Raw genomic sequence first — 15,906 nt, forward strand, 5'->3', positions numbered from 1 at the left:
AGTTTCTTCTGGGCTACTGTTGGGAGTTGTCCGATAAGCCCCTATTAGTCTCTTTACCGCTGCACGCCCATCACATCCTTCACCAAGCGCCAACTGTAATCCTTCCTTTAGAACTTTCTTCAACTTTTCCACCACAGCATTGCCTGGAGGATAATATAATGATGCTCTAATATGTCCTACACCTAGTTTGCTTTTAAATGTTTCCATGTCCTTTGACACTAACTGTACCCTATTATCAGTAACTATTTTAGAACGGACACCTTCCCTTACAAAAATATCTTCAGAAAAGTCAATAACATTTCTAATCTCTACATACTTCTGAAACATGACAACTGACTTTTGGGAGAGAAAGTTCATGGTCACAAGATTAAGATCATGCATGCCACAAGAACTTAAAGTAGCAAAGTGACCACACTGCTGCTCACACATTCATCCTCATCATCCATGGAATCATTGTTAGTAATGGAAAGGTTTTGCAAACAATCAGCAGTAATTTTCTTGATTCCTGGTACATATTCCACATAGAAAACATATTCTTATAGCCTGATCATCAAACACACTATGAGTGTAGTGGCTTTGCCTGTACCTTTTGTTGTAAAACCATCAACCAGTGGTTTATGGTCAGGCCACACAGAAAACTTGTTTTTTCACACATACTGTCTAAAGTGAGTGATTCCTCACTAACATGCAATTACTTCTTTTTTGATTACAGAATAGTTGTGTTCAGTTTGTTTTAAGGCCCTTGATACATAACCTACTACAGTCTTTTACAGGTGCTAGCATAGCATCCAAACCGTAATTGCCTGCATCCCACGTTATGATAGTAGGTAATCTGGTTTCAACAGTTAAGACAAGGAGATAAGGAAATCTCACGCTTGATTTAACAAACCCGCTCAGCATGGAAAGACAACTGTTTTTTAGCAATCAGTATGCAATGAACTTTGCATAATATTTACCCATTCCTAAGAAAGAGCATAGCTGTTCTTTATTTTGGGGTTAGACATCTCTTGAATTGCTCTTGCAAAGCTCTCTTTGGGCTGTACTCCATTACAATGAATGTGATGAACCAAATAATCAACCCCTCTAGTGCCTATGTGACATTTGCTCACTCTAGGGATCAAACCACTTCCTTTTAGGATAGCCAAAACCAATTTGAGCGCATGATCACATTCTTACCATAAATTAGTATGTCACTTTGAAAGTATGTGATTTTGTTTTTACATCCCCTAAAATTGGCACATCATCTTCTCTAAAAATGTTGGAGCAAGTCTGAAGGGCATACACAACAATCTAAATCCTCCTTTCAGTGTCAGAAATGAGGTTAATGGTTTGGACTCATTATCAAGAATTATCTGATAATAGGCTAAGGACAGGTCTCATGATGAGATCACCTTCACCTCTTTTAGTGTGTTCAACATCTCATTTGCGTTGGTTATGTGATGGCGGTATTTCCAAATATTTTAATCAAGATTCTTGAGATCAGCACACATCCAGATCCCCTCTTCAGCCTTGTGAGCTAGAAAAACTTGGGCTAACCATTTGGGTGCTTTGATGGGCTCTATAATCCCCTGCTTGCACAATTTGTTTAACTCCATTCTTAATTCTCCTCCTATTGCTTAAGGAACAGGTCACACTTTATCCACAACCAGTCTGGTATACTCACAGAGCCTTATTCTGTGCTTAAATCCCTTTATCAATCCAACCTCATTGCCACTAAAATGTACCACACTACAGTGCTGGCAATACTTATTCAGTAAAGCAGCTCAAAAGGCCAGCCTGCAACTTCCACCTTCTCCAAGCCACACTGGCCTCCCCCAAAATTCCAGTTTCTCTCTCAGGCTTGCACATTCCATTAGATACAAGTAAGTTCAGAATAGGACAGGTAGCAATGCCGCTTTGGATGCAGTCAGATTAAGAATGCACTGGAGGTCTGGGCATGGTGCAATGAAGATTTGAGGGCTCAGTGATCAGACCACTTTCATTCCCTCTATGCTTCTGCAGTTATATTTAACTTGGGAAGTTAGATTTGCTTTGTTTGACCTTATGTTATAGTTAAAGATGTATTTTTGGAAAAGCATCTCAAAGTATTTGGGACCAAGCCCATTGTAAAATTTGAAAACGGGGCAGAGAAGTCTACATATTTTTCTCAATATTGGATACAAAATAATACAACCTGCTACTCTGTGTGGTGAACCGATCATGGCAATTGTGGCAGACCATTGATCTTAAACCATCTTGCAGCATCAGACTTGGAGTGTCCAGGTGCACCCATCTGTATAAGAAGAAGGAATCCTTTCAGTAATTACACTGGGGCAATCATCTTAATGATTCCAGAGGTGATAAGAAGCTTGAGATATAGCCATTATTTTATAGATCTTGAAGTCAATCATACAATATTTGGGTCACAAGTTGGACAGGTGGTCTCCTTCAAATGAAATTCTGGAGACAACCCTAACCATTGATGCCCTGCAAGCCATACAAGTTCATGAAAGGCTGTAGGATAAAAGCTGGTGATAGCTGATTATGAGTAACTAGTGGCTGAGAATGGCAAGGTTTGCTAAGTGATGAACCGTTACTAATAAGGGGAGTAATAATGTGAGAAACATTACCTAATAGGATGGGCTGCTGGCCAATGTAGGGGGAGATATATTTGCTATTCTAAATCAGTCCTAGAATATTTTTGAGAATGCTAAAATGTCATAAAAATGTTTTTTTTAAAACATTTGAGAAGTTGTAATTTTCCATTGCCAGAAAGTGCTGCTTTCTAAAGTGTTGCAAGGCTCAAGGCAAAACACTAGGAAAACCCAAAACATGGCTACTATCTTGTGACATGTGGCCTACTGGCTAATGGGTTGTAGGTACATGGGGGAAATATTGCTAAGAATGGTGTAAGAGGAATAGTGGCTATTTGTTTTGGAAAGTGATGCATGCAGCTTGCAGCCACCATAGCTCTAACTGAGGGGGGGGGGGGGGGCAGGTGGGGGGCTGTTCTTGTAGTGCCAGCACAATTCTGTTGTATATGTAAATCTGAATGAAGACAAAATGCCTGACCCTGTAATGCTATCTGTATTGAACCTCTGACTCCATCTTGACTACGGTCTCTATTTTGTGCTTAGCTTAGCTTCAAAAGCCGTCACATTGGCAGTGCATGTAGTTTTCCACACACAGCTTGTTAACATGCTTTCACTTTTCTCACTAGGGAAGCAAACTTAGCATGGGGGATGCAATACTGATAAGAATGTACAAGGCTGAGAATGTTTATGATAGAGAAGGGTACAGCTCGGTCTTTGAAATACACCTTGGGATCTGGCCAGTCTCTTGTTTGTTTTTTCAACACTCATCCAGTTTGGCCTGAGCTTGAATATCACAATTTACTTGATGGGAGGAGGGTTTCTAGAACCCTCCTCTTTAGTTTGTTTAAGGTATATAAGGTGGGAACGCTTGACACTGAGGTAGAAGGAACTCATTCTTGGGAGTGGATGCATTGCTCAAGAAGATCAGAGTCCCATTGGGGAAAATTCCTCTGGTCTCAGCTATTCCAAGCTCCACAGCTTGACATTGGCAGACAAGGATGATTTTGGATTCAATCCCCATGGTGATGCATTTTTAATTCTTTAATATCTAGCTTTACTGTGTGTATGCATAAATAAGCATAGTCACTGTATATATATATATATATATATATATGTGTATATATATATATATATATATATATATATATATATATATTGTTGATGTATTGCATTTTCTTTGATTATTATTATCCAATTGCTGCGATTATTTTATTAGCTACACGTGTGTTGCTGCATTGAAATTCAAGGCTCACATTATTATTTTCGTATATGAAACCTGGGAAGTATCTTAATAAATTCATTACTCAAACTAAGAGTGCTGCATTCTTCGCATTCTTTAGCTTCATTCCCTCTCAGTCTGAAGCAAAGCAGAACAAATTGGTGTTGTCAGCAGTACGAGGCGGAAGGTTGAAAAGTGAAAGATTTTAAAGTGAAAAATGTTTGGCAAGAAGTCAAAGGCGGATTCCCAGGATTCACATGAGATTCCAGGGTGGGAGAATTAACCTTGTTGTGCAGGTTTATGCGAGAGCTAGGACGGATGTCTTAGCGATGTTGAGCCAAAAAAACTTTTTCTTTGTTTACAGAAAGTACCTCTGGAACAGGGAAGTGATTATCTATTCTAGGCAGACAGGGCTGGATCCTGTTATCTGCTTATAGAAAAATGCATGAAAAATGTAGGCAGATGGAAGAAGAAAACCAACAGTTAGAGAGACAGCTAGTTGAAACTAAAAATAATGTAACCATGCGGTCTTGTCAGAGTAAGGTATTACAAGATAAAGCAGATACTTATCAATCTGTCACCAAGAAGGCAGCTATCCGAGTTGCTCAAACCAGGTATCAGAAACAGAGGGGCAGGGTTAAACTGGGATCCAGAAATGTGGGACTCAAATATCCGGGAATTCACAGATTTTTCAGATTCCAGTGATGAAGCAGTTAAAAAAGGTTGGGGCCAACTTGAGCCAGACAAAAAGAAAGTGGTTTGTGCACAGCCAATATTTAGATAGAAGTTACAGGGCATGCCACAGAACCCAGGAGGTATTGAGATGCACTCCCTAGAAGATTATACCCAGCAAGAAGTTAATGATTTGTTTGACAGATTCAAGCAGAGATCTGGGGAAGCATTGCTTACTTGGATGGTGCGGTTGTTTGACACGAGTGCCTCTGGGTTGGCACTGGATGACGGAGATGCAACAAAGTTCTGTACTCTTATCACTGACCTCATGATACAAAAACAGTTTAGAGGTTATGGAAATCAAGGAGCAGCTAACTTGCTGCAATTGGCTGTTGTGGGATGTAGTCAGAAATATCGTACTGAATAAGAACTGGCCATCAAATGATAAGCCTCGGTACATGTTGATACATGATATGCAAAGAATTCAAGATGAAAGTATAAAAAATTGCTATTCTGTTGGATGAAGCTCACAATTTGTTAGATGTTCCACTGATAATTTCAGTTCAGAATAAAATTATTTGCTTTGCTCCCTTAAGCTTACAAGCAGGTAATAATGACTCTCTTAATTAAACAGACAGGCAGGCATTGAAGGATGTGCTGGAGGCAGTTCCAGATCTAGCAGAGTTTGGAGACTGGACAAAACCTGAGAGAACCTTGAGGTCTGACGGTCACACAGATAACAGAGTATTTAGGTGAGACAGGTTTATGGCATTACCGAAGGATGGTGTCAACAAGGAGCAAATTGATGTGATGGATACCAAAAGCTTGTGGGAGATGTACCGTAATAGAGAGGGTTGGACAGAAAGGAATGCAGCAGAAAGGTTAACAAGCAAGATAATAAACAAGTGAATCAGGACCAGCCAAAGAAGCAGGACGGAAAAGAGAGGGAGAAAAATGTTTCTTTACGAGGAAAAGAGAAGGAAAATTTGGACAGTGAATGGTTAGCTGCTGAGAACAGGGAAGGAGAGGAATGTGCTTGTAGATATGAAAACATATATCCAGACCCGACTTGGGCAAAAGTTGACAGGGTTAAATCAGATTAGGAAACAGGCCATGCTCGGGTAGAGGGATGGGCTCGTAAAGGTAACAGATCCCATGTTGATTCAGAAATACAATGGAAGCACAAAAATGTTCAAAGGGTCCGGGCATTAGTTGACACCAGAGCCGATGCCTCTTTAATTTATGGGAATACAAAAAAGTTTACCAGTCAGACCTACACCATCACAGGGTTGGGTGAAAAACAAACCCCTGCCATGCAGACTACTGTTCAAATAACAATAGGAAGAACACCAAAAAGAGAATATACTGTCCTGATTGCACCCCTCCTAGAATATATACTGGGAACTGACATTCTAAAGGGGATACGTTTATATTTGGATGATGGTTGGTATCAATTTGATGATGTTATGATTCAGGGAGAGACACAAGAACAGGTGCAGACTCAGTTGGACCGGGTTGGGAAGCTCTTGCAGAGCAAAGGGTGGATGATTAATCCAGGTATGACACAGGGACCCTCTCAAAATGTGAAGTTTCTAGGAATTCAGTGGAATCAGTGATATAGAGAAGTGCTGCTGCAGGCAAAACAAAAGTTCTTAGAATTTGCAACTCCCTGCACTAATCAGGACACTCAGTGATTCATTGAATTGTTTGGGTTTTGGAGACAGCATATCCCTCACTTGAGTCAGATTTTGTCCCCTTTGTACAACGTGACAAGAAAGAAACAGGAGTTTGAATGGGGATAGCAGCAGCAATGTGTGTTTGACTTGACAAAGGAAGCAATTCAACAGGCTTTAGACTTATGGCCAATACAGGAAGGAGCATTGAGTTGCATGTAACCGTTAAGGGGCAATATGCAAATTGAAGCATGTGGCAAAAACAGGGAAGAACGAGGGTGTCCCTGGGTTTCTGGACTAAAAAGCTACCGGATGCTGAAGAGCTATATACTCCCTTTGAGAAACAGTTACTTGCTTGTTACTGGGCTCTACTGGATATTGAGCAAATTACAATAGGTCATAATTCTAAGACCTGAGATTCCAACAACGCAGTGGGTGATGAGTTCACCTAAACTTCGCTGCATAGGACATGCACAGGTAGGTCAGTATTATCAGGTGGAAATGGTACATACAGGACAGGGCCTGAGTGGGACAGTAGGGACAGCAGCTCTACATGAACAGGTGTCACAAGACCCTGTGCAGGGTGATGAGAGGGTGCAGGAGGTACCACAGATAAAAGAATCACCAGTGAGATGGGGTGAGCCATTCAAATCCTTGTCCCCTGAGGTTAGGAAGCATGTATGGTTTTTACCAATGGTTTTTGCCAAGTATGTGGGGCCAAAATACATTTGAAGGCAGTATCATATAACCCAGTCACCTTGAAGTTATTTTCTACTACATGAGTAGGGAAGAGTAGTCAATATGCAGAACTGTACCCTGTGTATCAGGCACTGAAACAAGAATTACCTGGGACTTGTCACATTTACACTGATTCTTGGTCTTCCACCAATGGGTTAGCCAGTTGGCATCCCACGTGGCATGCACATGACTGGCAAATACATTCTAAGGAGGTGTGGGGCAAGGAGTTGTGGAAAGAAATTTGGGAAATGCTAGAGTAGAGTACTGTTACTGTGTATCATGTAGATGCCCACTGTCCCATCAACTCACTAGAACAATGGGTCAATTCCCTTGCAGATGACAAAGCCAAAATCTCAGAGGCTGAAGTGGTGACACAGGATTCTGACTCGGTGGGGATTGGTAAGTGGGGGTACCAAAATGTGGACATCTGGGAAAGAAGGCCACTTACAGGTGGGCAGAGATTAGAGAGATGCACATTCCCCTAGACTTGATAAAAAGTGTGATCATGCAGTGTCCTATTTGTCAACACACACACACACAAAAAAATCTGTCCCGCAAACAGTCAAAGATAATTTGGGGAGAGGGACGTTGCCAGGGCAGGTATGGCAAATTGATTACAATGGACCACTAGCGACTAGGTGCGGGTGTCAATACGCCTGCGCAGAAGTGGACACCTATTCTGGTTACCTGATTGCCGTCCACCCAGTACAACACCATCAAGACTCTGGAATTGTCAATGTTATATTACGGAGTACCACTCCAAGTCATATTTCCAAGAAAAATTGGTACAATATTATTGCTCACAACAAAACATTGAGTGGATTTCTCACATTCCATATTATTCAAAAGCTGCAGGACTGATTGAGAGAATGAACGGCTTGCTGAAAACCCAATTATGAAAACTATCGGATATAACTTTGAAAAACTGGAGAGAGCATTTAAATGAAGCCCTCCAAATTTTGAATAACAGACCATTGACAAATGCAGAGACCCCTTTAATGCGAATGCTAACCCCAGCATTACAGATACAACCCCATGTAGCGATTAACACCATCATGTATTTGGAATTAAAACGAGGAGCCTTAGCTCCTTACTGAGCCACACCAGAATCTGCAGGTCTTGATCTACATGCCCTACAAGCCTACACATTGAAACCAAGAGACATGGCACTCTTTGAAACATGAGTTGGAATAGAGATTCCCCTTGAGCATTTTGGATTGATTGCTCTCAGATCTGGGTTGGCACTCAAATGTATTCAGGTCTTGGGGGGGGGGGGGGGGGGGTGACCGATACAGACTACCAATGAGAAATCAAAACCATTTTCCTGAATAGTGGAGACACTGACATGATAATACAAACTGGAGACAGAATTGAGCAGATTGTAATTATCCCAGTGAATGAAGGAATAGTGAAAAAGGGGACTGCCCCAGCCCTTCTTACAGTGCATTGGGAGGGAGGTTTTGGCTCAACTGACAAATACCCAGGTGCTGAAGTGTGAATAGAATCCTGAAATCATCCTCCAGAACCAGCAGAAATCATAGCCAAAGGCAATTACAACGTACTGCTAGCCATGAAACCAGGTAGAGAACGACGGGAATATGTACCAGTGGATAAATGTTAGTTGCAAGAATGATCATACTTGTCTCTTTTACAGATCAAACTATGAGGTGTCTGTGTGCCATTTGTGCTACATGGTCTCCCTTCGGGCATGTGATTTTGGGAGTGACCAAAAGCCCCCTGCTCCGAAATGATTGATTGACCACATTGATTGACATCTTTACTGCACTTGACCAAATGTTTGGACTCATCTGGCACAAGTCGCACTCAACCGGTCGGACTCTTGTATAACTGAGATGCAAAGTATGGTAGATGTCATCACCACCTGTTTGGTGGCTATCCCCACTCCTGCCAAGGTTTTAATACAAATATTTAATGCCACCAACAAAGATGGAGCAGTTCAAGAAAGTGACGTGCTATCTCATTTTAATTCCTACGAATATTGTAGGTTTTGCCAAGCGGTAACGGATGAAAAATGGGACAATTTGACCCAGGTAAGTACTTACAATATTACCCTCAGTGATGTTTGATATAACTTAACTTGTGATTCTTCCAAAATCACAAAATTTGCTCAAATGTGCCAAAAGGCAACAAGGGGGTCTCCTCTAGAGATCCTGTGGGAACAACGAACACTGAGTCAGCATAGAAACAATAAACATTGTAAGAATATGGATAATAGCATGTCTTGTCTTCCAATTGTGACTGCTACCAGTCGTATCAAGCATGTCAAACTACCAGAGGGATGGTTGTTCTCTTGTAGAAATACAACTTTTACATACATTCCTGCTAATATAACTGGTGGACTGTGTACCTTCACACAATTAGGACTCATGCTGTTTCCATTTCGCTCTGTACATACTCGCTATCAAAGGGAGACAGTTCCATTAAGTGAAGACTCTGACTCTGAAATTAAATTACTATCTAACTCAGAATATATGCTTTTAAGCATTTCTATGGTAGAAGTTCCAGGATTAGCTATTTATAATACTGGAGTTAGTAACAAGTTAGCATGTTTAATGGTTAAGAACATCAATCATAACTCCATCGCTGTAGTGGAGTCATTGCTAGATATACAGGGTACTAGAAAAGCTGCATTGCAAAACAGGGCCGCCATTGACAATTTGCTGTTGAAGCACAATCATGGTTGCTCCGAATTTGAGGGCATATGCTATTTTAACCTATCAGACCACTCTAAATCCAGTCAATCTCATATAGACACCTTAAGTGAATTGGTAGAAGGAGCAAAACAAGATGCGGACCAAGGGTGGTGGGACTGGCTATTTAAATGGATACCTGATTTTGGGCAATTATGCAATATTTTAGGTGGGATACTCATAGTGATTTGTATTATAATCATTCTATGTTGCTGTGTACAATGCACACCTAATTTATTTGAAATGTTTAATCCAAAAAGTGTTCCTTTTCAATCAATATGCAATGGAAGTCACTGGTCAAAGGTTGGAGTGTAATGCTATCTGTATTTACCCACCGACTCCATATTGAGCACAGACTCCATTTTGTGCTTAGCTTAGCTTCAAAGGCTGTCACATTGGTGGCACAGGTATTTTTCCACAGACAGCTTGTTAACGTGTTTTCGCTTTTCTCTCTAGGGAAGGGAACATAACGTGGGGGATGCAATACTGATAAGGATGAACAAGGCTGAGAATGTTTATGGTACAGAAGAGTACAGCTAGGCCTTGGAAATACACCTTGGGATCTGGCCAGTCTCTTGCGTGTTTTTTCAACACTGACCCAGTATGGCCAGTGCTTGACTTTCTCAACTTACTCAGTGGGCGGGGGGGTTTCTAGAACCTTCCTCTTCAGTTTGTTTAAGGTATATAAGGTGGGGAAGCTTGACACCGAGGTAGAAGGAACTCATTCCTGAGGGTGGACGCATTGCTCAGGAAGATCAGAGTCCCATTGGGGAAAATTCCTCCTGTCTCAGCTTTTCCGGGTATCACAACTTGACATTGGCAGACAAGGATCATGTTGGATACGATCCCAATGGTGATGCATTTTTAATTATTAATATGTAGCTTTACTGTGTGCATGCATAAATATACATAGCCACTGAATATATGTCCATTCACTGTTGATGTATTGCATTTTCTTTGATTATTATTAGCCAATTGTTGTGATTATTTTAGTAGCTGCACGTGTGTTGCTGCATTTAAATTAAAGGCTCACGTTATTCTTTTTGTGTATGAAACCTGGGAAGTGCCTTAATAAATTAATACTCAGAAAGAGTGCTGCATTCTTTAGCTTTGTTCCCTGTCAGTGTGAAGCAAAGCAGAACAGACTCCCCTCACAGAGACTTCATATGTTGCTGCTTTTTATCATGTGGAGGTGTACATTACTTGCGTCTGTATCTATAGGTGATTACCTCCACAGAGATGTGTCCTGCAAACCTATAAAACACACAAGGTGTGAGCCAAGTGGCATGGGGAGGGGGGAGGGGTAAAGTGGCAGATATGATATTACAAAAGAGCTTTTCACCAGTAGGAAAATACACCTCTTTGCATCTGCCTTGCAAGACAACAATCTTTCAACATGCAAAAATAAAAACATTGTATGATCCAGACCCAATACCTATTTATGTGGTGAGAAAAGGGATGTTTTATTCTGTAAATTGAGGAAGAGTAGAAAATTAGGAATCCCATGATACGCTCTTTGTGCACACTAATATTATTTTACTGAAATAATAGAAGGAACAAAAGACTACTGCCACCTTTCAACTACCTGAAGACAGATCTACAACACCACAAGAAGAGAAGTGTTAAACTAATGATATAAACAGCAAATGAACCTTGCGCGAGAACAACACAGCACTAAACAAGCATTGGCACCCCAAGTAATGATTCAGGATCATTTACAATAAAGCAGGATGATCATACGTGGTGAATCATTTAGTGGAAAGGCTTTGTATAGAAACAGGTTTTTGAGACAACGGATGTCAGGAATTATGTACGTTTTCAGCTAGAGTTGGGTGGAATCTGCATATTGATGGACCTTGATGCTGCTGTCAGTAAGTAGTATTTCAAGGGATTCCACGTAGAAGTGCAAAAAGATGGGCAACTCTATAGAAGAATCTTACAGAGGCAGATAAAAGGCAGGTGTATGAATCAACCTGGAGCACTTGAACCTCCGTTTCAGCCTCTAGAGGGCTTGAAGTAATGCCACTTCCATCAATTAATGTGCAGCAGAAAATCAACCCATTAGATTTGCGCAGGTGCTTGAAATTGAAGGAGGGGCCACAAAAACATCTGCATCTCTCTTTCTGTGTGTTTAGACTCCTAAACGATGTCCAGGATTATGCACTGACCAATAAAGCTAGACAGGCGATGTAATACAAATCTTATGTTATTTCACTAACACATATGAGAAAACATAAGGAGAATTTAGAAAGCCTCAGACAAGGCTGCCAAAGAGTATGGTTGCAGTTTGCTATCAGAATGTCTCTACACCTGTTCTGTTATGTGTATATGTAAAGAGCACTATCAACTGTGATGGTATTCTGCAGCTGAGCATGTGTGTGCGCCTAGCACTGCCTATGGTAGGTTAGTTAATTAAAAATCCAGGTCTTCAGCTTCTTGTGGATGTGCAGTGGCAGGTCGTCCCATGCTTTAGGAGCAATATAAGAGAACCCCCATCTTTCTGATCTGGTTCTGTGTATGTGTATGTGTGGGATGTGTCAAGTAGGAGTCCTGAGGAACAGTTGTGTCTGGGAAGTTGGTGGAAGGAGATGCAATTGTTCAGCATGTGAGGCCTGAGTTGTGTAGTGCCTTGAACATGTGTATGAGGTGTCTGAATTGAGTACGTTTGTGTATCAGGAACAGTGTAGTTTTCTGAGGTGTGGTGTGATGCGGGTACTGTGTTGGAGGTTGAGGATGAGTCTGGCTGGTGAATTCTGGATAGTTTGTAGTATTCTAGTGAATAAACTGGTGATCCCAGCTCAGAGGATGTTCCCATAACCCAACTTGCTTGCCATTTGAAGATCTTCCTCTGCATTTTTATGGTGTCGAAGCAGAATGCAGTGACGGCATTGACTTGTGCGGTCATGTCCAGTTTGATGATGATGACTATTTCAAGGCTCCTTGTGTGGGTCCAAGTTTGACAGGGAACCAGTTGGAGTCTCATGATGAAGTGTTTTTGCCAAAGATCATTTGTGAGAAATTGGGTTGTTGGTTGACTGAGGTGTTTAGCTGGTCAAGCAACAGTCACAATCCCTTGCAGGGTGAACCATAAAAAGTCACTATATCAACCTGTGCTTAATCCTGGGTAGCTTGGCACAAAAAGCAGTCACGCTTAACCTAGAGGCAAAGTGTAAAGTATTTATGCAGCACAAAAACAGTTATAAAGAGAAAACACAGCACAAAAAACACAAACCAATTTTGAAAAAGAGTACATTTAAATAAAAATATTAAACATTAAAAAGACAAAAATCCAAACAGTAGAACCGGAATTATGAATGTTAAAAATGTAAAGTTCAAAATAGTGCCTACAAGATAAAAGCACCAAGTATGGACATCTGGTCACCTTAGCACCACAAACAAAAGTCCAGGAGTGTTTGGTGACCTCTTAGGGGTTCAGGACTCACTCAGGCTCTGTCCAGGAGTGGGTTCAAGATGGTGGGAGACTTATGTTCCTTTAACTCTGAACAGGAGGCCAGCAACCTAGCTCTTGGAGTCACTTCTGGAAGTACTTGGTGCAGGTTTAGAAGCAGCACTCAACATCAGAGCTGGCTTCTAAGGGTTCAAGGCAGCCATCAGGCAGCAAAGCAGTCCTTCCCGGTATAGCATCAGGGTGACAGAGTGCACAGCAGGTCATAGAAGCACGCAGCCCTCTGAGAGTCCTTCCTCAGGTCCAGTAGTGAACTGAAGAGTGGGTCAGAAGGCTCTCTTTCTATACCCTGGTGCCCTTCTGCTCGAAGGTGAGAGATGTTTCTGGAGAGGTGCTTTGAAGTTCTTGCAATTTCCTGATTCCCCCTGCCCTGGCATTAAGATGTCTGCATTGACAATACAGAGTGGTCTATTGTGAGGAGATAGATCACATCCTATTCAGGTGCAAGTGCAGCTGTGCTCAGCACTGCCCCCATCAACCCAGTTAATGACCCATGGAGACACACCTAATCTCACTACTGTGTCGCTGTCTGGGAGGAATTTCCAAAGTCTGTCAGCTACAGCCAGTCATGTGACCCAAGACAGGCATATAACACAAAGGTCTAAAGGCAGGAAAATGTCAACTTTCTACAAGTGGCATTTTCAAAAGTGTAATGAAAAATCTGACTTTACCATTAAAGACGGTTTATCATTACAGCTCTATTGGTACCAAACATGACATACCTACTGCGTCTCATTTAGGAATTACAACTTATTAAATGTAATAAGGAATCCCTAGTGTTATCAAAAGGGAAAGTTACAAGTGGGTTGTATTGCCCTGACAATACCATCCTCTCAGCAGTGATCTTCTTAATGTAGATCTAGAAATCACAAGGCGCTATGTCAGTCTGAAAATAGAAGACAAATTTGTGGAGGCAAAAGAAGAAAGAACAGGCACACAGATTCTGAGAATATTAAAACATAGCCAATGTACTACTGAAAGAAAACCTTTCCCACTGCCAACACTGACACCTATCAAAAACCTTAGAAGGCCTTAACAGGCTATTTCAACCCTTTGACTAATGATTATGAGCTCACCAAATCTAACAGGAACCTAGAGAGTACTTTCATTAGCCTCACACTTTTAATTAAGAACTGTCATTTCAATTAGGTCAATAAGAAATAAGCTAAGTAACTGTGCAGCACTGATGGAGGCTAACCAGAATCCTTCGGTAGGGGCTTACTCAAAAAAATGTAATTAGCTTGATGCTTACTTAAAGACAGCAAGTGCAGATGATTGGGCAGAAAAGCAAGCTGCAAATGCCAAGTCTGCCCACTCATGGTCTGGTAAGCTAATGATGTCAAGGGCTACGAATGATGGTTATTAACAGCAACCTTGTGAGTGGTTGACAAAAAGGTATGAATGACAAAAAGAAAGACTTTCAATGGGGACAAGAGTATCCACACAATGGACAATTTCCAAAGGTGGGTTAAATAGGACTAGAAGGTGGCAAAGTAAATCACTTCCAGGTGGACTGTGGGGTAAATTTAGATGACGCAGCACCTCCACCCAGATGCAGCATAAATCGAAGTTGATAGACCAAACAATTCATATGAGCAGTTAACACAGAGACATGACAATCCTGGTTGGCAACCTGATTTGTAACATACAACTATTCGTCTCACAGTGGCACAGAAGAATACCTGCCTGTGATATCAAGCAGATAAAACTAAAGTAAAGCCGCCAGCGCTAATCATAGGAGAGTGTCTGACAAGTTTTGTGCTTGATAGTGGGGCACCCATCAACATTATGTGCAAGAGTAAATTGAAGGCTCTAAAACTTAAACCAGCACCAGAAGTGACTGAGTCTCAAATTTGGGTGTGGGAAGAGCCTAAATGCACTGATGCGCAAAGGAAGGTTGGCAGTCAGGCTGCAACATAAAACAATTCCTGAAGGTGAAGTACCTGCTGCTTCTCCTTTAAACTTGGAAACAGCAACCAAGTAAGGGATTGTCGAGCTCAACTATACTGTTTCAAAAATAAGCAAATGTGCTAATTCAAGGACATGAAATGTCCTCCCAGTGACCTACTGTTCGTAGGGCATCAGACACAATTTGTTCTGGTCAATGTGGCATTCCTCAAAGTCATGAACGCAGTTTCATACTGGCAAGCATTGATAAAAGCCAGCTGGTGTTGTCTGTCAGCCTTTTAGCTTTGAAAATGCTACTTTTGTTTTGTCAAGGTTTTTGGAAAGATTTATTGTTGCAAAAGGTACCGGTCCTTCATCAGTTTATGAAAAAAAACATTGGTTAAAAGCAAAAATATTGTTTACTCTCAAAAAGCACACATTGCCATAGAAGTCGTTGGCACATAACAAAACTACTTTATGAGTGGTTGTAGTCCCTCTGCAAAGACAGACTTCCATCCCTCCCAGTGATGTTAGCCACTTACTGAAATGGGTGACCCATTGTTCCACACTGTATGCTGTAGTGGTGGAAGGGAAAATGTGAATGACACGATAACTGACCAATGAAGGAAGCGGGCTAGCTGAAAGCACTTGTAAGTAAATATTCATATAGTTTAGTAAAAACAAAAGGTCTTGGCCATTAGCCCACCAAAAAGGGCGACCCTGCTGACCCTTGCAGATGTAGGAGTGTTTGTATACACACAGGCCGCACCTAAACTACTAAATTGACTTGGTTATTTTCTACCATATTTAAAGACAAATACTATGAAATATGACCATGAGACAGGTGCTGCAGGGCAAATGCTAGCATACTGTCTACTAAGCTTCAAAATAGCAGAACGTATCGGTAACATAGCTGCAATTATGTGGGCAACACATGCTCATCAATTCGAAATACATTTCCAAAGGT

At 41.2% G+C, this 15,906-nt stretch overlaps 1 protein-coding gene across 2 annotated transcripts in view; it reads right to left on the reverse strand.

The window, feature by feature from the left end:
• LOC138300066 (receptor-type tyrosine-protein phosphatase V-like) overlaps nucleotides 1–15,906 on the reverse strand; it is a 573,371-nt gene that overhangs the window by 496,319 nt on the left and 61,146 nt on the right. The gene's annotated exons all lie outside the window — the stretch shown is intronic.

Source organism: Pleurodeles waltl, chromosome 6, assembly GCF_031143425.1.
Source record: "Pleurodeles waltl isolate 20211129_DDA chromosome 6, aPleWal1.hap1.20221129, whole genome shotgun sequence".
Lineage (NCBI taxonomy): Eukaryota > Metazoa > Chordata > Amphibia > Caudata > Salamandridae > Pleurodeles > Pleurodeles waltl.